Source organism: Xylocopa sonorina, chromosome 3 (assembly GCF_050948175.1).
Source record: "Xylocopa sonorina isolate GNS202 chromosome 3, iyXylSono1_principal, whole genome shotgun sequence".
NCBI lineage: Eukaryota > Metazoa > Arthropoda > Insecta > Hymenoptera > Apidae > Xylocopa > Xylocopa sonorina.
The window spans coordinates 7,518,935-7,546,750 of NC_135195.1; the positions used below are offsets into that span (position 1 = coordinate 7,518,935).

General features: G+C 45.3%; 1 protein-coding gene across 1 annotated transcript in view; it reads left to right on the forward strand.

Moving 5' to 3' along the window:
• The first annotated feature begins 13,142 nt into the window (after positions 1-13,142).
• LOC143422093 (RISC-loading complex subunit TARBP2) overlaps positions 13,143-27,816 on the forward strand; it is a 373,185-nt gene continuing 358,511 nt past the window's right edge. Inside the window, exon 1 of the mRNA XM_076892493.1 lies at positions 13,143-13,164. The gene's annotated coding sequence lies outside the window, so the exon portion shown is untranslated. The remainder of the gene's footprint in view (positions 13,165-27,816) is intronic.

The window sequence follows — 27,816 nt, forward strand, 5'->3', positions numbered from 1 at the left end:
AGAAGCAACCGCGCGGTAAATTATAATAGCGGTCCGCAAGTTTGACGAGCCATACGTGATAATTAACCGTGCAAGAATGGTAAATCTACAACGTGTGAATAGTGTTTAATTAGCGAGACCAGCGTAAAATAACTCTGAGCGTTAACATTGATGTAACGAGGTATTGTAATACGTATGAATAGAAACGATGTTTGGTACTAAAAATTTAACGTGCTTTTTAAGTGACGGACAAGCTGACCACACGTTTGTCAGTTTGGAAATAACGACGTCGCCTAATTAGTGTTGCTTTTAATGGCGAAGGGCAACAGCCGGGAAATTCCTCTCAGACGCGATCCGCAATTTGCGAACAGGGTATCGAGCTTTACGGCACTTCGGAACGGCAATTAAACGCTCTCTTCTGGAAATTTCCCTCGTAATGTAACCCCGTCAAGCCGGCGAATTAATGAATTAATGACGGGTCAATGGTGGGCGGGGCGGGAAATATAACTTTTACAAAACGGGCCAAAGCGGAATAATTAAAGCTGCACGCGACAGTGTTTTGATTAGAACGCTCGTGCATGTTAATATTTAGCGATCGTGCCGGTTATAAATTTAACGCCCGATCGGTAAAGTAATTCCGGGCTGCGATTCAATCCCAACTTTAATTGAAATCAGATCAACGCAGTTGGATAAATTAAACGTTGATTAATGCGCGTATCATGACTAACGGGGGTCCGATCGTGAAACTCGTATTATAGTTAACCATCGTGAGAGAGACATCGGGACGAAGCGTGCATTTCGAGTAGCGTATCAACGATCGTAGGGACGAAGTTTATTCCTCGAAGGTTTATACCGGTCGCCTCTGCGATGGTGTTCCTTTCCTTCTTTCTCTTTTTTTTTTTGAATTGTAAAACAGGTTGCTGGGACGCGTGGGTGTAGGTTGAACAGTTTCCGTGTCACTGGGCGACTTTACGATGTGTGTAGCGAAACGAAGTGGACCAGAAGGCGTAGATTTAACGTGTCATTGATTTTTTCCAACGGGAGCAAGGAAACTGGGACGCAAGAACGAGAGGAAAAGTTGCAAGAGAACACGAGGGAACACGAACGTTTAAGTGATAACCAAAATAATCGATGTTACACCGACAATCTTCCTTCCAAGAAATAATTGTTCGTTTCTTAATTTGTTCTGGTGAATAATAAAAAGTTGCTCGGTTAACAAGTTCGAGGCCGAGTCTGGTTGGAACGATCACGTTAATAAACATCGAGGAAGCAAGCTTTTTAATCGCGACGTATAAAACAAATGAAATTAGTCGACTTCGTTTCATAATCGCGGTCGTTTGGCCGGCGAAACGAAACCCACGTTGGGGAAACGGGTCGTTAACGAGCGAATAACAGCTTTTCTTGTTCATCGGATTTTCGCCTTCCCGGTAGCCGCGGAAACGAGTGGCCCGGGATTAATGCCGCGGGCTAAGCGGAACGCTTCCGTTTTCCATCTGCCAAGCTCTCCTTAAAATGCCGTTGGAATTTTTGATCCAGCTGCACGAGAAGGTACTTTTTCATTAGGTTTTATTCTTCGAAAATATACATTGACCGATTCCCAGAGAAATTGTGGGAGATTATTTTCTCTAATTTCTGTGTTAAAAGATGCGCCAGGGAACGCTCTTTAATCGCAGCGGGCCATAACAGTATCGTAAACGCCGGATAACGCGTAGACGAAGCCTCGATTCCGCAGCGCTCGAAACGGCTGCGCCGGGATTTTCGTTGGTCCTCTAATTCCTCGTTTGGTTACGCAGTCGGCGGTGTGCTAACCGAGAAAATATCGAGGCGAAATTAAAAGTAACACCGAGCCCCGCATTAACGCCACCGCGCCGCGTTATCTCGACCGTTTAATTGGGAAGTCCTCGACGCAACGAAACGGAGAACGACTTTTCGCGATTATTTCGCGAGGGTAATTTCACCGTTCGCGTGAAAAAAAAAAAGAAACAATTCTCGTTACAATACTGCGTGTTATTTCCGTTTTTTAAAATCCTGAAACGGATACCTACGCCTTCTCTGTCTCATCCTGAAACGTAACGAGACCGATCATATCGATTAAAATTCCCTCGAGCAAACTGAAACGCGTCTCTCGCAGAGCGAAACCCGCGTCCCCGTTGAACTCTGTTTGCGCGATTCGTCACGCTTAAAAGTTCCTCCGCGAGGAGCGCAACCCCTACCGATACCTGGGTCCACGGGTGTCGCGCGAGAATCCGGCAGATCTGCAAACAGACGCGTGCGCTTTCACGGACAACGGCGCGCCGTTCTCGCCGACTTAAGCCGGCACTTTATTAGGTTAATTCAATTTAAAGTTCCGGGAAGTGCGTAGACAGAACGTCGGAAGGAACTTTCTACAGCCGGTGGTTATAAACTTGCCGGCTTTTATCGCGGAACGAGGTTGGACCTCTTGGAAGGACGGCGAGACAAGCGCCGGGAATGTCCCTGCTTCGCTTACGGTTGTGTACGCCGCTTGGCAAGTTTTTAATTTTTACACCGACTCCGCCGCCCCCCGCGTCTCGCCCTGTCGTTTATGAACTTCCGTCTCAGAGGCTGCCGAGTGACTTTTTGTGTCACGAGCTTCACGAGCCCGGCGGGGCTGCAATATTAACAAATTTTCCGCGGGAATTCGTCCCTGATGTGCGATTTCTGCGAGATCATCCGGGAACGGAAGAGGAGCGAGCGCGAGGAAAGAGGTGTCCGGGACGGGGCGGGATGGAAGGGAACGCGTAAGAGGGTCCACCTTCGAGAAAGTTCAGCGTCGATACAGGGGTAGCGAGGCATCCAGGGGCAGGGATGAAACTTTTAACGCGTCTCGAACTCGGCTCCGTGGCGAAGAAAGGGAGGCGACGGTCGAGCTGGAATCGAGCTTCCGAAGAAATTCCGCCCGGAATGTCCATTTCTCTAAGCTCCCGCTGTCTCTTTCTCTCTCTCGATTCCACGCGTCGTCTGATCTCACCGGGAAATCAGTCATATTTCATGAATTCTTTGAGAACGGAGAACGTTCTCCTCCCCTCGTCCCGGCGCGGAGCTCTTTGAATGCGCTCGAGGGTCTTTTAGCTGGAAAGCCGCGCTGCTGCCTCGACGTTGGTTCGAGATGTCAAATGAAAGTACTTTAACCGAAAAGAATCTCGTAGATACTAATATTATCATCGAGCAGGTACTTTGCCAACCACAAAACAGAAGTAAACGACATATTTCTACCTCGTTACCATAAACAACCCCTCTAAACGCATACAACAGCGTGCGACCACACACGCGTGCGCTACCTATGCGGTCAACTTCCACCAAATTAATCCACCGGCTGCTTGAGAATTCAATTTCCGTATTCTCTTTCTGCACGGCGCCCGGCCACTTCATATCGCACGTTCGCGAGGTCCGCCTGGAACTGGTCGAGTCCGAAAACCGCTTCCCGATAGAATCGGCCACTTTCCAGCGAAACGGTTGACTCCCCAACCAGCCGCGGTGGCAATACCAAGAAACCAACCGCCCTGTTTCCACACTGGCTGGAAAATTGATCGCGACCACCAGATTGGCCGCTTAAGATGGGATTGTAACGTCGAGGGGTTAGCCAGCATGCAATTCTCCGGCGCGCGTATAGGAATACGCGAGGAAAGCCTGGGCAGGATGTTGTCCGCGCTAGGGCCATCATGTAACTGTCGCTGGTGATAGCGGCGTTGTTACCGTTGCCACAATTTCCAGCGTGTTTCACGGTTCGACCGACACGCTGTGTTTCTGCAGAGCCGGGTTAGGCCGTCCTTTGACCGAGGATCCGTTAATAGTTCAACCGTGTACCGTTATGGTATCCCCTACCCTGGCACACCCTCCGCCATTGCGTGGCCCTCGTCCCTGGGACTGTAACGATAATCACGTTGCTCCGTGATGAATGCACTTCAATGGATGATAACGCGTGCTCGATCTTTGCGTTCTTCCCGCGATCTCGGACTCGCAACACGTTTCAGAGGGATCTGGAATGGACGTAGGAATAGAATTTATTCGCTGAGAAGTTGTCTACATTAATTAATTTCAAAGTATCTAGAGAAGAGAAAAATTAATAGATGGAACACTCGATCCGACTTGGGAGGATCTGTAACGTCAGTGGCGATCTTGTACAGTAATTAAAGTAACGTTCGAATCGCTCGTCGACGCTAGGAATTTCGAACACCTGTTGTAATCACACCTCGCGATACCTGTAACGCATTAATATCCCCGATTGCATGAGGGGGTATCAAGCTAGGTATCAAGGAAACGCGATGCATCGCGGATCGTGGCGCAAACCACCGCCCTGAAATGAGTCGCGTGAACCAACCAGCCGAGCGACGGGTCACGTAGGCGAAAGGGAAAGTCGGTTGCAGCGGAGCGTAGCATCTCCGGGGTTATGGTTGTTCCATTTCCCGTGGCGCGGTGGCTACTGAAACTATGACGATAACCGCACAATTCCGGGATCCTCGTCGACATGCTTTATTCGACCTCCTTCCCCGGCGTTGTTCTTTGTTACACGGGGCATCGATCGGTGACGGGAAGAGGGAATCCACACGTACGCGAACGGTGCCACGTAGACGCGGCGCCGAGCGTCGGCCATGGAAATTGCGTTTCCTGTACCGGCGATCGGCCACTGGTTTAATTACCAGCCTCGATATATTCCTCGATATCGCGAAATCGGAATGGAATAGACCGTGTATTCGGCTACTCGTTATCGTTCGCTATCTGATATGTATATTTATTGTAAATAAATAACATCCGTGTTCCCCCTGTTCGAGGGCCATCTGGAAGCGCGATAATTCATTCTTGCCGTTGATTACCAGGGACGAGTGCCTCCTCGTGGTTCATCCGCGTCGCGTATTGGTCTGCGACTGAAATAAAATTGGAAGAGCATACTATTATATACGTACATATATATATACACGTATAAATAAGTGGATTGTGGCAGATCGAAATAAGGGATGAATGAACAGAGGGAGAGGCAACAACACCTCGCGGTTCGACCTGCATACATCCGGCAAGAATCAATGCCAGTTACGCATCCGCAAGGTGTACGCCTGTGTATCGAGTGTTCATGGAAATTGCGTTTCCGTGCACACCGATCTGACGATGGTTTAATTATCGGACCGGCTATTTCCCTCGATATCAAGACTAGTTAGTAGTCGATATGAAACTGGTCGCGGGAGGCCCAGAGGGGAAAACGTGGCAATGAGGGACTCGGTTTCTTGCAAATTTATTGTTGGCTCGTGAATATTTATACGCGTGGATGCATAAAAATTCACTTTGACGAAGATCGTGTGCGGTGTTTAAAGGACGCGGAGAACGAATCGATCAATTCTGTCTTGCGTTGGTCCTTTTCATTAGAATTCTCTGCGATACGATTGATTCACCGTACTGTGGTTTCATATTGAAATTCTTTTTTCCATGCGGACCCGCGAATGCGTCATGTCTCGATACATGCACGACGAAAGGATGAATCGTACTTTGTAAAGATACTGGATTCTTGTACGATTCCTCCTCAATTTATATGCAATACGATCGATCGTTCTCGTTCGATTCGTTTGAATCAAAGTGTAGCCTTCGTCGAACTCGCGGTAATTAACTGAAGACCCTCGCGTCGATCTAAGGACTCGCCCTATCACGCGCACTCTGCGAAACGCGAATCATCCGATCGCAACGAAGACGCGGACGAATCGACAAGGGTAATCGAATAAAAACATGGCCGCGACGCTGCCCTCCCGGGCTTCCTTCGCGAGAGGCTTCCATTAACGGGCGCGCCGTCTAACTTTGATGGTACACGCGACGTTGATGCGTTTTGTGCGCACGCCTCTGCCAAAACAATCATTGCCAACGAGCGGCAGCTCGTTAACGGCGAGGCATCGGAAGGAGCTCGCCAATTAACTGCGTGTAAATCTTCACGCTTTCGGATACTCGAGGATCGGGCTTTAAAGCTGTCGCAATTAACGGTGCCAATTAGAAACGGAAATGCTCGGCTCCCCTGCGGTTCCCAGCCGCCACTCGGGACGGTTTTGACGTGTACGCATTAAAATCCGTCGAACGAGACCGACCGCCGTCGAAATAGTCCGCGGCGGAAAGTTGCGCGTCGAAAACTTTCGGTCAATTATTAGTTGGCGTGTCGTATGGCGGTTCGCTCGAAACAACCCCCTCGCGCGCGTACTCGAAAGTGAGAGCCACCGTTTGCAATTATCGTGATTATCGTGGCAATTTGGTTTTACGTGTTTCATGGGGAACCTTGCGAGGAATGAGAGGAAAGTATTTAGTTTGGTGGTTGTTCGTGTTTACGCGAGACGATTCTCAAATTTTGCGATACACGAATGTGCGTGGGTGATAGTTACGTTTTTACGATTACTTACATTTGACAGATCCAATATCGTTGTACCCGAGTAGCACGCGAAGTAATGTTACGAGTACGAAATGTTCGTTGAATTTGTTGAGCAGCCTTTAGAAAGGGTTCACTTTTGTCTAATGATATCGTCACTACAGATGTAGACTCTTTGATATAATTGCCAAGGGAGACACGTAATGAAACCTTAAAGGAAAAGGTCGCACAGAAGCTCGTAAATAGTTGCAGACACAGTCGAATAAAAGATTAGGTAGAATTTAATTAAATTTTGAATCGATTAAACGAGTGTCTAGACTCTTCGCTCAGAATCATCTTTAGCAGAAGAAAAAGTTAAAAACTAAGAGTTTAACGTTTCCTAAATGTCAGTTCTAGAATAAACTATCCTAATATATTATACAAAACTGTTCTAGATTGTACAGATCAGATTTAGTTAGCTCTTACCATTTCGTTAAAAATGTTGTTACATTACTATGCATCATGCTATACTTCATGATCGAATATTATAAAAAGTGTTCATTTTAATGTGCTCTCAATTCCATCGAAAAACGCATTAAACGCGTATAAATTAATTACACAGGTTTCATAATCAAACGTTAATTAGGTTAAAACGTATCCCGAGATATAAAATATACAAATACTTTTATACCGAATATTGCTTTCATGCGATAAATTCGTTGTCGTAAATGTGCAAACAGTATCGATGTCAAACGGTGGAAAAGCGTCAGCAACATGGAAAACATCAGTGATATCATTGCCAACGTAAGCGGAAAATTCAATTTCCAGTAGCAGCGTAAGTGAATATCGCCCACCTAACGGTAGAGCGCTCTAAAAGCATATGTGAGCTCGACGCACGATTTATGAATTATGCCACGATCTTACTTTCACGTTTACCATTATAAACTTCCGTTTTATGGAGAAAGTTGACTCGTAACGTGAACCATAAATTAGTTATGAAACTGTACAAATAATTTCTTAAACACCTAGACATAAATCTCCATTTGGAAATACACATATACGTATGCTCCAAATCGAACCCCCATCGATTCAATTAATTAACCAGCATTCCAACGATGGGACAAATGTATCCGACGCTTCATCACGCTAACAGTCAGGATTATAATTATTTACCGCGGTGCTGCTCGATGGAAATTCTCTCCGCGCCATAGAAGGAAATCCGGCTTTCCCTCGCGAGCGATAAAGCTGAGGACTCGCCTGAATCGCGAGGAAACAATCTTCGCGGCGCCGCGGAATCCATTCCTCGCGCACGGCGGCGGATCTCGAAAGCGTCGCTGGAATATCCTCGTTTCGCAACCTCGACAGCCTTTTAATTCCGCGAACGAGGAAGGCGCCGGCTGTTTGCCGACCATTTCGTGAGTTTCACGAAGTACGAACGGTTTCGTAGACAAACAGGCCGCGTAATCGTGAGCAAACAAGAGTTGCGCGAGGCTGGCTGTCTCTGTTCGCAAGTTCACGGCCGGCCAGGGGGAACGAACACTTTCTAAGTTCGCCTAGATCCAACAAGATCTAGCCCCGAGTGGCCGTTTCACTGCATTCCTTTCCCGGGTCAACGATGACGTACTCTCGAACGGGAACTTGCCAATCGCTTCATTCTTCGTTCGAACGAATATGAAATCAACTGTACAAGAAGCGTGGGACTTTAATGGGACGCATAACGTACGTGGCTGTGCTTCTATTTGGTTCCAAGTTCATAACACTAGCAGTAGGAAAAATTGATTCTTATCTTTTACGATTTATCCGCGAGAGAGCAACGTTTAATTTATTACATCGATTTTAATGCACACGCGCGAACGTAACCGTTTCGAAGGATAAAGGCAAGTGTTTTATTAAGGTCGCAGAGAAACTCGAAACAAGTTTTTAGAAACACGATGCCGTACTTTTCAACGAAGGCTGTATACGCTTGCTCTGCTTTCTGTAACTCACTCGCTCGCGATACGATGTGTATGTTAATAGGATTACGCGTCGAGCCGTACTGATCTGGCAACTACTCGGTTGATAACGAATAGCTTTCATTAATAAAGCGATATCGTCGTGAAATACATACTGCGTTCAAATGGCTGCCTGGCTGTTCACGACTGTCGTGATAAATACCAGCCGGAGTAATCTCTCGAGTTACGCGGAGCACGTAAGAATTTCTCAATTTGAATATCGAGACAATTTCAACAATTCAGTTTGAACAGCGACGAGAAGGAATGGAGCGTCGTTGATTACCCGTTGCTTGGTTAATTACCTCGACGTATAAAAGTACTTTCGTTTCAATCTGCCCACCTATGTATTCCCAATTATATGGCAATCCTGTCCGTCCATTAGTCAGAAAAAAATTAGTTATCCCCAGCGAAAGGTAGGCTAATAACCTGTCCCGCGTTGCTCTCTTTTTACCCAGGGACAATTTAGAGGTTCGTTAAGGGTAATTTAACTATCTCTGCGTCGTTAATATGAAATTCAACTACAATTTAGCCGCCAGAAAATTCTGTCTCGCCTCGCGATAGGTTAGTAGAAACAGAGAACGATTAACGAGGGAGGTTTAATTTTCCCTCGGGATTGATTTATCGCGGGGAATCGTTTTTTCGAATATGACGAGGAAGAGACGTGACTGGAGGGGCGGGATATGGAAGAGCAGGGCGGAGGATGCGATCTACCGCGAAATCCTTCCTACATTGAAATTACAAACGCACACCGACTCCGCTTCAATTTCATCTATTGTCGCATACGAACAATGCCGTCTGCTAAACTGCAAGAGGAAGCAGGAATCGAGATCAAATGCGCGTACCTACCCGGCGTACGTGTGTTTGTTTGCGCGCGGTTAGGTGTGTCTCGTTGCAGCTCCGCGTGCACTTTGATTGCGTCGCGATACGCCGCGTTTACCGCGGAGTTTCCGTCAAAATATCGTCGCACCACTTCCGTTCGCCCGTTCTCGGACAACTTTATTCCCAGCACCCGACTTATTGTCACGCGACTTCCAGCGACCTACGATCGGCTCGTTCGCCATTTTTTCACGCCACCGTGGAGACCCGTCGAGGTGTGATCCTTTGTGACTTCATGGGTACTTAAAGAGGGTTGATGGCCCCTGGAGAGGACGATAAGAAACCGATCTTCCGGCTAATTAAGCGCGTCTCAAGAAGACGTTAGCCGGGTTCCACCAGTGGAATTGCAAAAACCGTTGCCCATAGTAATCTCGCGGAGTCGTGAATCCCATTAGCCGCGGAACGAAACCCTTGGCCTTTCAAACAGAACCATCCTTGGAATTACGTCGAGATTATTGACGCGTAAATAAGCCAGGTGCGCGCTCCTTTCTTAACTGGAGACGGTAAATGCAAATGGATAGGAACGACGGAAGTCGCGGGAGGAGCCAGCGACGACGACGCCTTGGATACGTTCGTACGAGGCTAGCAGCTATCCGATTACGAAAATCCTACCTGGATCACGAGATTTGATAGCGACGATCCTGGTATCGTTTCGACCGCCACTGGCTCGCGCATCTTGGATCGCGTTATCGACTTGGGTAACCGTGGACCTTTCGCTGACTGTACGAAACAGAATCGTGTCCCATTCGCCGTATCCTGTACTACCTAATATTTCATACGGGAATGGCTCCCGGCGCGATTACTTTTCGGATCTAATAACCGGCTCAGAATTACAAGCCGTCCGTCTCATAAATATGGAATTCGTCGACATTACGGGAATCCATCCCTTTCGGGCGCCGCGAGTTTAAATTCGTGGCAACCTCGGGTCTACGACCTCGGGGTTTTTTTTTGTCACGAGATCCCTGGGGTTATCGCTGCTAACAAATGACGTTCGATTCGTCGATATTGGTACTCGTGTAAGTCTGGCCTCGTCCGTACCGAATGCCACGATTGTCGCTTGGTGTCCGAGCTCGTCGATTTTCGTTTTTTAGAAGCGTGGAATTACTAATGTTGAATTTTATTAAATATTAATTGGTATCCATGTATCGACGATCTTTCCGTTTCTCGATTAAAAGCAAATTATTAAAATTATCGATCGTAGTATAGTCGACTGGAGGGTGAACGTAAAAATAGCGATTACATTCGTGATACATATATAATTCAACCCTTCTTTCGCGCATTCCGCCATCAGCTTTCTCCGTGGTGGATCGTTTTTCTTCATCGACGCTTCCTTAACTCTCGCTGGCGTCAGAAAGCGACCTGTCATCGTATTCCTGGTTCTCAGGAACAGCGCATGGCCACGTAGTTGTCGAACTTTTGCCAGCGCGTAACTTTCACCGATCGCTCTTACTGCCGACCGACACAGGGCGAAAGATGCTTCGTGAAAGCAATTAACTAGATGTTTAATCCACGTTCGATTTCCAACGCTGATTAGCTTCGAGCCAATTTATTCGAAATAGTTCATTAATTGTATTTCGTGCTCAGTACGGTTTCAATCAATATTTTCAATACCGTGTTCGCGTTTGATTTTTGTTTTTAGAAGTTATTTTATAAATATCGTTTAACGAACTTCGCGCAAGGGGTCGATGGTCGTGTAATGGTTATAGAGCTTAACCAGTTCGAAGTTGCTCAACTGAAAGTTTAATGTAGGGAGAAGGCTGTCCATTTGCGGTGCATACATATTGATGGCATATTGATCACAGCCGGATGGTTATTAATTATAGATTTGTCGAGTGACGACAAATCTTCTTCTTGTCACGAGAATATTTCATTTTATAACGCAATCTATATGAGTGTTCCAATCGATTATATACATAAATGATGGAAATAGAATGATCAGTAAAAATGGAGACTCTACAATGAATCTTTCGCAAAAATGTTAATAATCTTTCCTGGAATAATAATACGTTGAAAGTGTAACGATGAAACGTGTTTACTCGTCGAATGGACGAACAAGAAATTGTAGACCTAGGATGTCTGCTTCCCGTCGCGACAGGACATCCTCGGATGTGTAATTTCCGGAGCTATTTTAATTTAGTTTATTGACCGACCTAACGCTTTACATCCGCCCTCGCCTTGCGTTTTCCGCATTACAAGGCAATCTGCATCGACCGAAAATAATTTCCTTATCCCCCTCGACGCTCGAACGAAGATGAACGTCTTTGAGAGTTCGCCTCTAAAGATGAGCTTATAATGGGAACTGAGAGATGACTTTCTTACTAGACAGAGCATTACGCACAGATGGATTGACAGCGTTACGTGTGAAACAACGTTTGCTTTATTCTCTAGTTAATCTAACTAGAATCATCACGGTCAATATTCATCCCCCTACCCCTATCTAAGATAAAATTCCAAAATCCTGCCACAATCAGCAGTCCATTTAACTCAGATCGAATAAGAGTTACATTTCCCTCAGCATTTGCATTATTGCAAATCAAAGAAACAAAAGGTGAATAAAGAAAATTCCTTTTCCACTAAACCAGCGCATAATTCCCCATCCTCCTCGCTTGTCCCCGCCTCTTCTCTCTCGTGGTCGCAGAAATTCGTATAATTCTTAATTTTTTCCAATGGAAAGAAAACAGAGCGACAGATAGGTAGAAAGAAATTTTTTGTCCCCTCGCAAGCTCGGGACAGGGGACGTCGCGCGCGCGGACGGAATATAAATCTCGATTTCCTCGGAAACGCGCCCCCGTCCGTGGGCTTAGAGCACTCAATGCCTCGCCGATAAATCCGCAGTGTAATCGAGTCTTCGCGTCGAACATCCCGGATTAGCCACTCGTCCGGTATCTACATTGTTCCGTCTACCGGCGACGTGAAATCCGCAGGAATTTTTGGCCCGCCGTCCGCGGGCGCGGGGGTAGGTCAATATTGTCGGAAGAAAATTGGCCACGTGGCCGAGCCAACGCTCTTTCGCGCCGCGAGCACGTACCATCCACCAGCGGCTTTTGACAACACACCACGGGTACCGTCACGGACACGAGAAGCCGTGCGTTTCGACGGATCGCGGGGTTCCACGATTGAAAATAAATCTCTCCCCGACGTCTTCGGCGTCAAGCGGGAGTCCCCCGCCTGAGTTACATCGAATCCCTCTTCGGGACCCAACGACCACCCTCCTGTGCTTCCTGATGTCCATTAAACTTTGCGAGAAGGTGTGTACTTCGATTTCGGCCTTTTTTCTTTCCTGCTAGTTTTTGTCGCCAGAGGGTGAGAAGTTATTCTTAGTAGTTACTGAAGTTAGATATTAAAAGAAGATGTAGAGAATGAGGAAAGTAATGAGTTCTTCTTTGCTCAGTAAATTATGTGCGGCTGATAATAATTGTTAAATGTATATATAGCAATGTATAAATAAGTAGCTTAGGGTGTTCACATATCTACGTGCACTCCGTTCTTGTCCTTAACGACGCTGCCATACTTCGAGAATTAATTAGAACGTAATTGGGAATCGGTCCACGGTCGCCCAAGCGGGGATTAATTAATTTAACGTTAATTTAATGTTTCGTTTAATCCGGTAATTTACGCACGTTCGTGGGACGCGAAATCTAATTTAATATTAACAACACTTTACGAGGCGCGCATTTAATTGCCTTGGAAACGCGCCCCGCTGTTAGCGTATAATCGAGGCGGTTGCCGAACCTCCGACCGATCCGTGTATTGTTCGATTTTACCTGTAATTACCGAACTCCTAAAGTCCCCGGGCAACGTTCTGCAACATTAATCACGGCAAGTAGCCAGCAGTTAATTTATTAATATTAACGTCGTCTCAGATGATCCACGTGTATATCCCATTTCACACGCACAAAACTAATGACTAACACTGAGCTTCGTGAATTCGAACAACACATTCGTCCGGTATTGGGTGATTTTCGGAAAAATTTTGGAATTTTTTTTGTGTAATTTCTATGCTAAAAGATGCGCCTTGGAACGCTCTTTAAAATGCCGTTGGAATTTTTGATCTAGTTGCACGGGAAGTTGTACTTTTTTTTTAGTTTGAAATTTCCATTTACACATTCCATTACACTTTTCCATTTACACATTCTATTTGTAAAAAATTATCGCATTAACTAGCAGTGCCGTTAAAACGGAACTGTTATTTCCAGTTTTTAAAATTCCTCTACTAAGATAGTGATTAACTCCGTTCAAGTCCGTGTATGATGATCCAGTTACTTGTAAGTACAATCAGGTAGACGCCCCAGACATCCGATAAAGTAGAATAATCCAGACAAGGGCAGATGCGTCTGGCTGAATCTACTTACATTAGCTACATCGACGTAATCCACTGCCCCGTAGACTGCGGTCTTTGTCAGCCTGCCTGGCTCACAATTTTAAGCCCCTTGCACACGGTTCGAATGAGTTGTCCGAACCGCGTGCGTTTGACAAAACTGCAGTTCTCTCGACCCGTGCAGGTGACTCGAGAAAACACGGAAAATGTTTCGAGCAAAGTGGAACGCTCGAACGCGAGGAGGGGTGCATCGTTCGATGTCAACCGGATTTCTTCTGTACTCCAAGTCTGGAATTTTGTCTCGATTTAAGTGCGCACGCTGCAATTCGCGCGAAAGTTTCAGATTATGCTGGCATTGCGATTGGTCCCTGAATGTATTTGGAAAATTACGATTCCTCTCTAGCTGGAAATGAACTTTTTATTTTTCATTTGAAGTGAGACTCGTTTTATGGGAAGATACAGAGAAAATGGGAACGTATCCTGCAGCTTAGCTTTCTTTTCTCTTCTACCGCTGGATCGAACTTTCCTTTTTCCTGAAATCATTTTCGACGCGCACTGCACGGACCCGCATCATCCGCGGCACACACGCCGTCCAAGTTTTAATTTCACCGAAGTGTCACAGCGCCGCGTAACATCGTATTTTCCCTTTCGTCGGCGAACCTGGGAAACCGTTCACGGAAACCGGACCCGGCTCGTCGAGTTTTTAATAAAAATCTTCATTCGCGCAACGCGTTTCCTGCGTTTTATTGTTCGCCTGAACTTCCCGTCGCGCCGCATGCAATTAAACCGTCATCGGGGCTCGACGTCGTCAGAAAGTTTTTTGATTAAAAAAAAAAGTTCGAAACCACGCTTTGTCCGTTCCAATCCGCACTTCTGTATCCTGGATTCGTTTTTATTCCAGCCCTCCACGTAAAATATCCAAACATTTGTCCAATTTCGCCGGCTAAAACGTACGTCGCGTTGCTCTCTCCTCTTCTTCTGATTGCCTTATTTTCTAGCTGGTTTTCGAAATGCAATGAAAGTCCGTCGATCGTTGGACGTCGTGCACCAGGTCGCAAGATTTTGTCCGCCATTTGCGTTGACACGACGTCTCCTCGTAACGGTGCGTCGCGATCCGCACGTGCACGTACGCTGGCTGCCTTCATACACCAGGTTAGAGATCACTGACCCTTCGAAGAAGCAGCCAGAGAGAGCTGAGAAATCGTATTATTGTCCGTGTCTGGGTGGGCTGTGCTCTGTAAGAAAGTCTCGCGCCATTCTCGCTGGTGGATCTCGAATCTTTTGATGATTTTAATTACAATAACCGCTTAATGAACGAGGGACACGCGAGATAACGTCAAAGTGTTCCGTTAACATCTTGCAGTCCGTTTTCTGAGAAACGTGAACGCCTTGTAATCACTAAAATTAATCGAGAAAAGGCTGGATGGTGTTGTTCGTCTGTTTTTTGGTGATAAATGTGAGAACGAGGATACAAATTGGGGAAGTATTAATTGTATCGGTATAAAGGATTACATATTCCAATATCGAGTCGCTCGTTCATTATTGGAAGCTGTAAAGTTATTGAAGACGAAATTCAGCATGCAACAGGAATCCTGATAATTTAATAGAACCGTAAATAAATACGTTTAAACGGCGCAAATAGAAGTGTAATGCTTTTACATCTATTACATTATGCTTGATTGGAGCGGCAAACGTTTAATAGCCTTTCAATATTGCCGTCGAATCAGTTTGCTTCGTCAAATGCTGACGTAAATACCGTTATTGTAATTTTAATCATTGACATCTGTGTGACATGTTCAATATTTATTAGCTGTCCACTCGTCCGCAACAGGAACGGATAAAGCTGTGATGCGATACTTTCGGTACAAGTGTGCGCGCATAAATGTGTTTTAATACCTTCGTCACAGTTTAGCATTGAGTTCCAAATTTCTAACTCATCGAAATTGATCAATACTTGCTCCAGCTATCGCCAATATTATTAATGTATATTCCACGTCTATTAAAGTAACACGTCACCGATACTTACAGCGTTGGTACCGTAAATGGTCCACAATAACTACGAAAATATCATACGTCGATGTTATTCGAATATTTTCATCTAAGTAACAGTAATCTGACACTCATAATTATTATACGCGTCGACATTTCGGTCGAAACCGGTCTTGGATCCCCCTAGTTTGTCTCAGTGTCCATTTTACACGCTCGAAACATTTCCAATCCAATGTACCTACGTTTTTAAACATTACATTATACACATGTTCGATTATTCGATTAATATCGGCTCGAATTTCAAATTAGCTCGGATAAAATACACACATTTACGTTTCGATTGGGCAAATATCCGGCCGGTTTCTCGTTAGTTTAACAGTGATGTACGAATAATGAAAAGTCTCATCGGAGATATTTTACCGAATGTACACATCCGTGTATGCATATGTAAAGGTACGTACGCGTGTGTGAAGAGTTTCTCAATTACGAGACACTTTATTTACGTAACGATAGATATTGAAAAAGACACCTACGAAATGTTTAGAGATAGAATTTTTCTATAAATCGAACAATTCAATTACTGCAACTGGTTCAATCAATTTAATCGTTAGAAACGTTGCTCGGTAAGAACGAAAAAGTTCTCCAATTTTCAGATATCACGTTTCACACGCTCATGGACTATCCATCTTCCCATACCTCGTAGTCCCCTATTTTACATGCATCTTCCACTATACATCTCCTTCTCCCGTGTTACGTTTGCGCTTCTGTGCACGTCAAAGCGAAAACAACGCGCCACGGCTATTTCCAAACGCTTGCGTAGCTATCCGTTACCCAGGCATTGCCAGAAAATTCAATAGCAACGAGCAATGGTAGCTAAAGCACGCCTTTAACGGTAAAACGATGAGGACATAAAAAGGTTAACGGGATACCATTCGAATTAATGGACGTTCTCGCCGATGGAACGAATTAATTCGATCGTTCCTTTGCCTCGCTCAGCGTGCTCGAGAATCTTGCTGCGTAACGTTCGATTTGATACCGCGAGGAACCAAAATGGACGGAGCAGCGCGCGACGTCAATGAGGTCAAATTGTCGGTAGCAATCGACGCGCGAACAATTGTTACTTCGTTGGTTCTGATCTCCATCAGTTCTCGCTGGTCAGCGTGATAAACGCTAACGGGGGTGCGAAATTTTTTCTTCCCTTAAATAAGTAATCCAGAAGATGAAACGTGAGACAGGTCGAACGAAAATTTGCATTTCATTCCGTGCGTAAATATTTGCGTTCTAGGTGGACTAGAGAGGCCAAGCCGGATTGGCTAGCTAGTACGGCTAGGTAATATTGACCAGTGGAATCTGATTTAAAAATCGTCCCACCAAAATCGGTTGATTTATGACGCCAGATAATTATGAGCTGTTCGTCGTTCCGCCACCTGGTTCGACGTCGACGAAAACATTGAAACGTGCGACGAACACGTAGGAAATGAGAGAAAAAAAAAAGAACGAGGCGAATGCACGAGCCAATCGGGACTGGAATTTTTGTGATCCTGTTTTAAGCGGAAAAATCTGCGACGACCACTTGACGTTTTCAGTAGGAGCACAGGTTTTCCTTTGACCCCTTTCGCTCGTATTTTCTATTGAATATTGCTTGTCGAGCGAGGAGACACCCTCGACGGGGTGGCTACGCAGAGATCTATGAAAAAAAGGAGAACTAGTATTCGTCGAGGGTTGCGAAGGGTCGAGACATGATCAAATGCGCGTCACCTAATTATGTCGATCCCTGCAGATCGTTGTTGGTGCACTTGCTAACGAGCATCTGGCTAAAATCACGCGTCAGGATGCTAATTAGTCCTGAATGATGCATGGGGGACTTTGGTCTCGTGTAAAAAAGCTGTTCGCGGATATCATGAATTCCATTATTGAAATGAGTAATCTCGCTAATGAAATGTCCCGCGCAATCCCTCGATTTCTGTAAAATATGTATGTTCTAACGGTACAGTCGAGTGTCCTCCGTGTCGAGGCTACGGTTTCCACGAGCGTAACTCAACGTATCGTTGCCTCGTGTAGCATCTTCCTCCGTCGAACAGGTTCGAGCGGTGAAAGTTGACCTCCGAGGAACTTTCTACGCTCGCCACGGATGCAGTTTCGAGAGATCGTGACGTTCGACTACCTGCGAAGGGAGTCTCGTCGTCGATCGTTCGTCTTCAAAATTGGCCTCCCGATTTCTGTTCGTGATTCAGCCGTTTCGCCGAAGAAAGTTCCAATGGCGCGTTTCCTTTTCACGCGTGTACCACGAAACCTGTTTCATGCGTTTCATCGTTTAAACAAGTGGAAAGTGTGCCTTGCCACATGAACTCTACGCATATTTCGATCTACTGCGAAATTGACACGTCGATTGGACAGAGCTCGACTCTTCGTCTGTTTATTTTATTATGTGTGCACTGCCTGTTTATTTTATTATATCTGCATCTGTTTATTTTATTATATGTGCACTGTCTGTTTGTTTTATCCTCTTTCTAAAGGGAGAAATTGTTTTTGCTGCGAGAGTTTATAGCACTCAAAGAGTTGATGACCTGTACGTCCAACGACGTAAAATGTTTCACTGATTTATCGAACTTTTGAGAGATCTTGGCTTTGGCGAACCGTTATTGGTACCACTAAACAGCTCGTGGAATTCGATTCGCGTTCCACATGCGCGCGTATATTTATCGTATCCTCGATACACACGATAGGCACAAAGCTTTCTATTTTTGAAGTGTATTTGCGTATCTCTGAATCAAGTGTTTGCAGAAATTTCTCCTTGTCGCAAAAGATTAATCGAACGATTATCGTTTGTAGGATACATCGGAGATGCGGATAAATATGTATGAAAAATATTTTCTCCGTTACTCAATTACATCGTTATTGAACTATTTATTATCGAATTATTTTCCTGAACGTTTTCCTCGTTTAAATGTTCATAAATGTCGATTTTATATTGATGAAGGAATGCATAACGCGTGATACAGCCTATCGTGCGAATTAATCGATTTATGCCAGCGTACGAGGCATTCTTGCTGTAACGTGCTGAAAATTACACGATGGACTATCAAAGAGTGCAGTCACGCAGGAAATAATTTCACAATATTCGATAGTAAATCGTTCAAAGGTCTTTTGTTGCGCGGGTCAGATCGATGATGGCAAAGAACGCAAAAAACGTGGTATCGTTACGATACATGTGCAAGTATAGATCGCTGGAAAGCATTGAAAAAAAGTAGTTACCGTTAATCGAAACGTAATGCCTGGAAACTAAAGTCTAATGGAAACCTTGCAGCTTGTCCAATTTACGCGTAATCAAATACCATTAATATGCTGAAATCGAGAACAATGGAATATTATTTGATTTTACTTCGTTACGGCTAAATAATGCGGTTAATATCGTATTTAAACTTTTTAGAATAGCAGTTCAGAATAATTCGCGCGATCTGTACCGTTCGAATTAATCGAGCACGAAGAGAAGTTGAACGAACTCGCTTAAACCGCGTAACCAAAATTTCAAGTAGAAAATGCGACTATCCGCGGTACGCGAGCACATTTTACGCTCAAAGCTGCACGACTCTATTTTAAAAAGTTCCGACCGGTTGATGAGCTCGTTAACTCCATTTTAATTGCTTTCAAATGACAGATTTCTCGTTTAACTCTTAACGTCGCGTAAGTTGGAAGTTATTAAGTGTCTCGAGCAGTGTAACAACAAAATTGAAAAGTTAAAGCACGTTCGGAACTCTGAATTCCATATTTCAAACATTCCGTCTGATCGATAACAGTTTGAAGTTTCCCTTAACCCTATCTTACGCGTATATTCTCCCAACTACGCGTTTCTCAGGGTCCCTGCGGAAGCAGCGAATCAGCACGAAATGCACTCGCTGTTCCAGTTGCTGTGCACCGATTAAGAAGATACGATCTCGCAGGAAAATTCATTAATCACTCGAGCAGCCAGGTAAAAAGTCATGCGCGTGTACGTGCCTCCCTTGTGCCGAGTCGAATTATCAGGTCTGCCGGGCGTGACTTACTTCCGCGCGTATTTTTCACGAGAAATATAGCGGGAAGAATCGTTGACACAGGAAAGATCTATCCAGGCAACTTCTGTTGTCTGCCAAGACGTGACCATGTACACAACCGTGCTCTGGAACGTTCATACCAGTTCCCAGGAATAGGTTACGACTAGTCGGCGTTCTTCACGTTCCTCCCTTCCGTTTCTCTCCAACTTCCTTTCGAAGCGTTGCTGTTCATAGGTAAAATCGAGGTTCGCACCAATTAATTATTAAAATCAAATCAATTACTCTCGTTCTATATTTGTGCTATAAATAAGTGCTTGATTTAATGCTAGGACCGCGTCAATTGCAAGCGAAGCGCAATGAACCTATCGTTCATCATTCCATTGACGTACGTACGATCTCTCCAATCATGATATAATAGATTCAGTAGAGTAATTTGGTCCAACCGCGACGTACGCTTTTCGAAATTAACTGAGGACGGAATCAGAAGGGAATCGCGCGTCCCGATTGCGAGCTCTGACGTTACACGTCCCACTGTCGCTCGTGATTATTTTCCACGTTGTAACGGCGGGATGTTGGGCGCAACAAAAAGCTCATTACGCGACTCCGAGGATCGGGAAAGAGCTGGCGAAAGAATTCGGAAAAAAATTTTAATTTCGCCGCTCGAATCGCTCGTTTATTTCGCGGGAGCAATATGGGAGCACCGTTTGAAAACCGGGATCCATTCATCGCGTGATTAGAGTTCGTCTGTGCGCGAAAAATAATAAAAATACAGGCCTGGCTATTCCGTAAGTGATTATTGTTTTGGTCTGCTATCGTATGCGCACACTGAATTTTTATTACAAAAATAGAAGAGTCTCTGATTTTTAATGACTTGTAGAAATTTCTGTTCGAATTTAATGTGCCAACGCGTTAAAGAATTATATTTATCCAGATAAATTGTTTTCCTCGAAAGTTTGTTCAGAAATTGCTTAAAAGTTGTACATGTTATTATACGCAAAGTATACAGAAACGAGGTTCCGGTAGCAACGAGTCTGCGAATTGACCCAGAACAAGGACAGCCATAAAAAGACGAGAAAGCTGGTCGCAGGACTACATTTGAGATATTCATTCCACGACTGCCTTGAGCTCACCATTTAACGTACACTGTGCTCTCGATTTTCGAAAAAAGTACAACGAAATCCGTACGAATATTACAACTACCACGTCGACCGATATTCCACATGTTTATATTCTTATATACTAAACTTGAAACTGAACAAATTAAGAGTGAATGTGGATTAAATCATACAGAATTTCGAACAGAGAATCCAATTAATTGCGAACAAATATAAATGAATCCCCACAGAAATATTCACTATATCACACCATTGTTAAACATTTATATACCACTAGTTAAACATTTACCTATCACTGCAACTGAAAAAGGTATGATGTATTAAAAACTGTGCATAAAAATGAAGGAACTGATTTCCATAAAAAACACGTGGACCATCGATCGATCGATCGGAGTCGAATAACCGAGGGACGCGTGTTCTTTGCGATGGCACGTTCGACAACTCTTGGCCAAGTCGAAAGTAGCCGATTGTTCGGGATAGGAATGCGAAATGGTTCGACTGAAACTTTCTGCAGGAATTTGAAACGTGTTCGGTACACGTCCAGCTCCCTCTGACATCCGGTACACGGAGTTCGGCCATCGACGTTATCGATAACGGATGAGAAGCCCGCACCGCAAACTCCATTACTATGGTTAGCCTCCCTAAAATTAACTGGCGAAATTAGCGATCCAAATAGATCCGCATTCCCGCGGGGCACCGCACAAATTTCAAAGCTCACGCTCTCGCAAGAATTACATCGGATCGATATAATCCTTTGGTCATTTCCATAAGTTCCGTCTCGGTCCACGGGCCACTCCAGCTTTCGCCTTTTCATTAGCGCGAGTGTTCGCGTTTCCGCTTTGACCATCGCGAAACTAATATCTCTGTTCGCTCGCGTTAATTCAATTATTCGACTGGTCAACGCGTTGTTGACGAAACTATTGTTGCGCGTGTATTTTAATTCTCTTTTCAAATTAGTTAAACGAATCTGACAGTAGATATATAAAGTACCGTATAGCGAATATCATCTGTAGCAGCTTTATTTAAGCGTCGATTTTTCGATTAGCGTTAAAGCCCGTAACGTTTTCTAATAATCGGTTGCGCGGTTGGAGTAGACATTGAACGTAACACGGGGTACACCCACGCAAACGTTAAATGTAATCCCTTGTGTGTAAACTCGACCGATTAATCGATTCGCGTTACGGCTCGTGAAGTTTAAGGTATTTACCGTTATGTCCATTGGGATTCTATTCCCGGGCCGTGAACTTAATTAGTTCGATTTTCGGATGTTCCGCGATATTCGACCATTGATATCCCCCCGCAACCCTTCCATAGATAACGAATATAGCGTACCATCTACACCGTAGAATCAATTTTCATAAATAGATATATACCCTCTTCTCTCCCGAATAGCAAATTAGAAGTCGTAAATAATTCGAAACGAGCCTCTCTGTATATCATTAATACAAAATAAATCGTACATTTCATCTACGTCCATTTACTACCCCTTGGAGAACCGGATCTTGTATCAAACAAAATGTGTCTCTAAAATCTAACCAACGCTATTAATGAGAGTGTCTCTCAGCGTATATGTGGATGCAGAACTTATTAAAACAATTTCTTTCATAAACTACACGAACATCTGCGTACGTGAAACCATCTTTCACTCGGCTACGAGGCAAACTGATTATCCTTATATCAACATTAAATCCAAACGTTTCCAAACGCTCTCCTTACAAGTATATCAAGCAAATTCTACTTATCAGCAAACAGCGAACCCAAGAACCGCCAAACTTCCCTCGAATTCGTTACGCGGAGGAACCCTCGTCCCGTAAAACGGCGTCCCCACCCCCTGGAGAACTTCCCGCGGAAGCATCATTTGCGAATCCGGTATCGGATCATCCCTCGAAGCGGCGGGTTTTCCAGCCAGCCCGTTGCTATCGTGACGGATCCCAATTTTCCAAGCGCGGCTCGGTGTATCTTACCTCGCGAAATTCCTGCGATCCAGCAGCAGCTCGTTCGTGTCCCGTGGAGCGTTGCGTTCAACGGATGCCACCTCGAGCGGTCGTGAAAACTGGCGTCGTCACTGTCGCAAACGATGGCTCGCGAAACCACTCGATCGAGCGATACGCGATCCGCGTGGAGGCGCGAGGGTGGAGAGCTCGCGAAAGTACGTCGACGGCACGCGTATCATCGACACTTACTCGATGTTCGCGTCGAGCGATCATGACCGGCACTGTCGGTCGCGGACGCTTAACTGGTGTCAGAAGCGTCGTCGACATTGACGAGCGTGCCGAACTGAGTCGACCGCGCCCGATAAGCTTGTTGCTAATGATACGGCGAAATTCTTGGAACCAAGGTGTTTCGTCGAAATTCTTGGAACCAGGGCGTTTCGACGAAATTCGCGAACATAAGAACGACTTCGACGGGAGACATAGATTTTACGTTACGCGTTGTGGATCGATGGTGCGTGTGCAGCGATGTTTCGTCGTGTTGACTTTTCGCACCGAGTTCCACGCGCTTTTATCATTGTTTTCGAGACATCCAGCTATCGCACTGCGATAAAAGGATTAGCTCGAGTCTCCGTGGCGTTAAATTTTATACAATCGCCATGAGGCAATATTCTTTATCAATGCTTCTATCTGTTGGTTCTGAACGATGGAGTAAATGAAACTATCGTGAAGCTGGTAATTCGCGTATATCCAAGCATAGAGTTGAAAGAAACATTATTTAAATACGAACGCGGAGCAAGAATATTGTTTTACATGTATGCAAAGTCTCTAGTGTGCTTCGCGTGATAATCGAATTGAAAAGAATTAGATAAGTAGATGGAATAGTTGGTGATCGGTCGTGAAACATAAATGTCTGGCTTGGTCGTGTGTGTTGAGCCAGTTGGTAATACGCAACGCGATGGAACCTTTGGCCGAACAATCCCGCGGGAATGCCACAGACGTCGGTGTTTCCCTTAACCCGGAACTCGTCCGCGGACGCGGCTACCAGTTTAGTTATCTCCGGCATTCAAACTGGCTGAAGCTCGCGTTACGTGTGCTCGTGCTTCCGAGCTTTCCTGTCGAAACTACGCGCGTTTAACCGACTGCCAGTGCCCAATGGAAACGAGCCGCTATTAAGCTCGGCCCATTTGCCGCTTAAGCGTTCGTGGGATCGGGGCTCCGCGACCACTCTACCGTACATCGTCGTTTCACTTTCGAATGCAAGTAATATCGACCGTCGCGACGCTGAAAAGTCGAACGTCGCGCGGTTGGTCATCGTGGGTGTCGATCTCTCGCGAAAACGGACATCTCTTTCAGCAGACTTCGATAACGCAGAAGTTAATTCGAAATTGCGGGACTCAACGATAGAAGAATGCGCTGTAGTCCGTCGAAAATACATTCAAAGAGAGAAAAAACCATTAGGGGGTACAGGGGAACGACGTTCGTGTTCTCAGAATCTGTTCCGTCAAATTGACACGGTTAGTCGGCTTGCAAAGTGTCTGAACGTGTGTTGTTGCACGACTGAAAAATCAAAGGAAGTGAAATATGGGATATCGTTGAAACGAGCACGGTCTGTAACGAGGAAGCATACACGTAACAACGTCTCGCACGATGCGACGCGGAGAAGTACAACGCTATGCATGCAATGCATACTCAATCAGTTCGATCAGATAGCCTATAGACGTCGTCATACGCTATCCAATCAAACGGAATCCAAGCACTATCTGAGAATCATAAGGCAGACCTAATTTGGAGGATGGTAGATTGCCAAGGTTATTCGTAGTCCGAGGCAGTCAAGATTTCAGAATTGCAGAGTCTGCAGGATGTTCAAAGGCTCGGTATGGCCTGCATCTTAGGAACCGCCAAGGTTCTGGAAGCTTTCAATGCCCTAGAAGCCTAGTCTCCAAGGTTTAACACTCGATAGCAGTTTCGACAAAGTTCTAAGACTTTGCTGCGGTTCCGTGTAAGATCTCATTGTTAACACTCGTGGCGTGGGTGCGTTTGCTGAAGTTACACGATCCGTAAAAAGTTATCTCCGTTCTTCATTTCTATTTGTTACTGCGAATGATTCAGTTTGATCGAAAGATCAGAGAATTAGCGTTGCGTCGCGACAGTGACTAGCAAAAAATAGCCATTCTGCGCGATACTCGCGTTACAGCTTCAGACGTTTACTGTTTGCTCGTCGATCGACATGTTTGCTCGCAGTGACGGCGATAAAATTCTATCGTCTGGTGTGTCGCGAGCGGGCGTTATCACGTGCTACAGTTTTGATAGATTCCCGTCGAGTTTTTAGGGGTAATGCCCGGTATTCACGATGAACAGAACAAATCGGTCTATTTGTGTTTCCCGTTATTGTCGATAGCAACGCGGGACAACAGTGGGCTAAGGCACTAAATTGGACGGTATGCGGCAGGTATACGTACGTATAGCAACGGGGACGTGACGGGAATACGAAAATTCCTTTGCCCCGAGTGTTCACCCCGAACGATACGGCTTTAACTGGTTGCGGAGATTCGAGAAGAGACGAACGGTGACGTTATTATTTGCCTAATGCCGTCTCCTGCTCCCTTAACGACGAGAAAATTAATGGTAACTACCCTTCCTTCGTATCTCTTTACCATGTTGTTCGCGTTGTCGTTGCTTTATGCGCGGCTCCTATGCATAAAACTGTGATCTGTTGCTCCGATTCGGTGCTTGTCCCTTATGATTAATGTATTTCGAGGATTCTTCAAGTATACCTTCATCACTTTCGATCATCTCCAAATCGTTTACCTTCCACACCACGTTCTCTCACTGTCACAGTGTCTCTCTTTCTTATTTGTTGCTTGGCGTTTAATTTACAGTTCAGTCGCGAACAAAAGAGCGCTAGGTGGTCTGAAACCATTCAATCAACCCGTTCTGTCTGCGCTACGTAATATACCAGATCCAGCCACCCCACGGACACCCGGTTTACTTCGTTCCTCCGTGTATTAATTCAGGCTACCGTACACACACGAATTTCTAAATTTAATTTGAACGAATAACAGCCGCGCGACTAGCGTACGCAGATATTTAGCCGGAACAATACCGAATGCCAGTCGCGAATAGACAATTAATTTGCCGTGATTCCGTCTCGCAGCGCGCGCGTGGAAATTTTCAAGTTTCGCGCCACCGCCGCAGGATTAAATGAACCGGATACCTTGTTTGTTTCTCGATCGTTCGTTCAATTCAACCTGGCACCGATGCGTCGCCGTATAATCCCGCCCAGCCGAGTTATGTAGATCCCAGGCTTATCGCTCCAGGATTTCCATTCTGTCTCATTATTAATTTCCATGCGTTAAGCAACCGTGGCTGGGATTAGTCGGTAGCGTCGTTACACCAGCCGACGTCGCTGCTGCGTTTCAATGGCGCCGCCATTGATTACGCGATGTAATTATCCGGGAAGGAAACGCCGCGTCGACTGGCGACGATTTACGCCAACTTTTCGACCGCGCGAACGTCTGCTTTCACACCTTTGTCCGGATCTCTCCTGTCGACGCGTTTGTCTGAAATGGAACGTCAAGTTTCCCGGAAGTAGGTAACATCTCGTTTCGCTGAATTGTGGTTACCACCAAATCGTTGCCTCAGGAAATATGATGGGACATTATCAGACGATGCAAGGAATATTCTATGTAAAAAGAGATTGGCACGATACGTTATTTACAGAACAAGTTTGTGCGAGGTTTTTTAGTCTATTTGAAGTACGACGAGCTGTAAAATAAATTGTGGGTTCGTATAGCTGCGGCGCGTTTTCACGAACAGCCTACAGGATGAATTAATGCTACTATGAATAATAATAATAGACAAACAATGCTGCGGAGTGAAAAAGTAAAAGCACTTTCTAACTTCCTGCATGTTGATACGCGAAACTGGTAGCAACGGGAAGCATAAATGAAAGTTATTTACATGCGTAACGTAGTCAATTTGAGGAGGGATCAGCCAACATTGAGAGATGAAACATTCATTTGGCCCCCGCAATAAATTCGAATAAAATCTCCCGCAGCCGCCGTGCGTACATAAAATTGAAAACAATAAACTAGAAAATAAACCGCGGACGTGCATACCAAAATTAAGTTTCGTCTTGATTCTCATTCAACAATTCTATTCAGTATGGGTATAAATAAGCATAACAGCGCCGCCATTTCGCATGGAGGTCACTTCCGCATTTAACCGCGGCGCAACGAAAGTTTTATATCTGTACTCCACTTTCGCCGTAGTTTTCCTCTGTTTATCTCGACGGCAGTGAGGCAACGAACCCATACGTAGTCGTTGAAAAAAAGAGGAGAAAAAAATAAATAACCGCGATAAGATACATTGATAAACTCTCGCGTTACTATTTCTCCGGTACAGCCATCTCGCTCGAAGTATTACATCCTATTTCTTGCGCGTGCTCCGAACTAGCGAATATTTTTGCAGAAGGCCGTAACTCTTGTCCGCGGGGACGAGCTTATTACCAGGAAACGGTGTATTACGCGGAAATAAAAAGTAGGCGTCGCTTTTACTCGTAGGTTCTCTAACAACGCGTTACCCGTTGAAAGTTGCCAGTCTATCGGATGCCCAAAGGAATCATTTCTGATGTTTATCCGCGTCGAGTATTTATCATCTTTTTAACCCACTTTAGAGTCATTTAATTAGTCAGAAGAAAGTAACAGAAATTGGTATCGAACAGTTCGAGGGTACACAATCTACAGGAGCAATAGTGAAATTAAGCCCGCATGAACATGGTTAGAACTAAGAAACTTTCTCCTTTCTGAACCTGAAGAAACATCGATGGTACACTGATTTTGTAGTGGATCATTTCTCCTGGAAGCTAATCGATTCTGTATACTGCAGCGACGTTCGATTCAACTCGATGGAGCCGAGGGCACTCGTCCCAGCGAATCGACGGCGGAGCTCGGCTTGGAAACTTTTCAAAGGCCAAATTTCTCACAAATCATATAATTTGTATGCATGGAGTCGGAATGCAGACGCGTCGCGATGGCGCGGGCAAAGTCACGGCTCGTCGAGATTCCTGCGAGGCCGCGCGCAAATTCAGTCGGTACGGGCCGTCGTGGCAACCCCCTGTAACGAACAGCCGCACACGCGGCCAGCCAACGTTTCGCGGTTTCCCTCGACGTACGGCCGTTTCGAACTTTCGGACAATTCGATGGTGTACGGTACGTACGCTCGCGTTTCTTCTCGTTAAACCGTGCAAAGGA